The sequence below is a fragment of the Penaeus monodon genome, chromosome 10, assembly GCF_015228065.2.
Source record: "Penaeus monodon isolate SGIC_2016 chromosome 10, NSTDA_Pmon_1, whole genome shotgun sequence".
NCBI lineage: Eukaryota > Metazoa > Arthropoda > Malacostraca > Decapoda > Penaeidae > Penaeus > Penaeus monodon.
In genome coordinates, this window is record NC_051395.1 from 32369969 (window position 1) to 32372468 (window position 2500).

Genomic DNA, 2500 nt, shown 5'->3' on the forward strand with positions numbered 1-2500 from the left:
AAAAACCGACCAATTCCATTTAACTTTATGTTATGCCGAGTTCTAGAAAGGATAATTTCGAACAGACTCAGTTACAGGTTCCAAGTAAATTAATCTTTCGATATTGTAGCACTCAATCATTGTTTGCCGAGTACTTTTCACAACTCTAATCAGGGAAGCACCGACTTTGTTTTCCTTGAAAATTTTAGTCAGTTTTGACATGGCAAACATAGATTATCCTAGAACATTAGTAAGTTTTGGCATCCCCGGTATAGATATTGAGCTGGATTAGAATGTATCTTTCGAACAGATCGGGCAAGTGTCTTGTCTCAGGGAGTGGAGTCCCAATTCAAAAGATTTTTTTGTGAAGTGGAACTTCCTTGGGATTGCCCACAGTGCTATGCTGTCAATGTGCCTCATGCACAAGCTGGTGGCAGATATCCCATTTTGGGATGTGATCCATTTATAAGCTATGCTGATGACATAGTGTCAGAGCATCATCACAGAGAGGAGCATAATAATTCTCGACAAACTCACAACAAAGGCTCATGAGTGTGGATTAGTCCATCTCCAATAAAACATGCTCTCAACCTATATATCATACACCCCCCACTTTAGGCATAGGTTGTACGCAGGAGCTTTACATATCCATAAGGATAAATATCTTGGGTGCCATAAATTGATGCAGACTTGTTCCCTTCATCTCTAAGAAGAGGCTGGAAGATTAAACCGTTTGAAAGTTCTTGTCCGGACGAGAACATGGCACAACGTTAAGCTGCTAATTGTTTTACTTGGCTTTTTATACGGTCAGTTGTAGACCTATACCATGCACCGCACTTGTTGAAGTGTAAGGAATCAGAAATAAATAAGCATAGGTATGAAGCTATATGAGTATTATCACTCCGGCGCCCCGAGTAAGGATGTGAATTGAGATCAGAAGTAAACTTACCATCTCCATTTCTGGTTATTAGTATAGATAATATTTATTTTCCACCATATTTGGGGTCAAGCTCTGAGGGAACCCTCGTATCTCTCAGATTTCCAAAAACAACTGCATCCATACAATCACGCAAGTAGACGAGACTAATCCACATTGTGCGCCCTTTGATACACAAAATCTCCATGAATGTTATAAAACTCAATGTTCGCAATTAATAAAATAACCAAAAGTCGATCCATTCCACCATGGAAGAATTCAACATTGATTGTGCAGTTACATGTCGACCACAAAAAGTGGTACATAACTGTGTTAAAACAAACTGTGTTACCAACGGACAAAGGAACACACGAATTTATGGGCGATGAATGTATATGATTTTAACCTGACGGACCATACAGTCTGGATACAAAGCTGGTTGTGCTTGTTGCTGTATAAAAAATTGGATAACTACAACATCAAGTTAATATGGACTACAAAATTATGCCGCACTACACAAACAGAGCTGTCAGGTATACTCCTCGCAACGGAATTCTTAATGTCTAGGGGCTCTGGAGAAGTTTTCTCTCAAAGTGCTCTTCGGACACTAATTCTTTCAAAAGCAGGTGGATATGAGGAAATTTGAGTTGCCATTAGGCATAATGTAACTTATCAACAGAGTGCAATTTCATCATTCCCAATTTTGTAGGATCCATCGCATGCTGTCATACTCAAGCACGACCACGTAAACAAATTGGCGAAACAGAAGCCTGCAACAATTTCCGTGAACATAGATCTTGGGATGGCCTCTTGCTAGGGTTTGCTGCAATATTAAAGCTCTCATAAGGAAGAACTAGTAGATCTGATTACACTTCAAGCCTGAAATATGTATTGTTTATATACAATTCATAATATATATATAAATATATATATTATATATATATATATATATATATATATATATATGTGTGTGTGTGTGTGTGTGTGTGTGTGTGGTGTGTGTGTGTGTGTGTGTTTGTGTGTGTTGTGGTTTGTGTGTTTGTGTGTGAGTGTGTGTGTATGTGTGTGTGTGTGTATATATTACAGAAATATATATCCAGACTATAATCTATATAGGTATATATAACATATCTATACTACATACATAATATATATATATATAGTATTACTATTATATATATATATTATATATATATTATATGTATCTGTATATGTTTGTGTGTGTGGTGTTGTGTGTGGTGTGTGTGTGGTGTGCATATGTTATATCCATATATATACAAATGTATACATATGTATGTATTATACATTCACATATATCTATATGTATTATATATATATATGCAAGTTGTATATTTTGTGGCTAAAGCCTGCTTTGTATGTGCTAAATTGTGGCTTGCAAGGGGTTGAGGAAGAGGCGGGTGATGTGAGAGGAGGATTTAGGACAATGTTAGAATGGGTATGGATTGGGTTAGAGGGAGTTAGAAGGTTTCGGAGAGGTCTCGTTTTTCCCTTAGTGGTTGCTGACCGCTGCCACGGGTCGCAGGGTCAGCATCTGGCACTTGATTGAGGTTCCATTGCTTGATTTATGTTTTGGTAATACCTAGT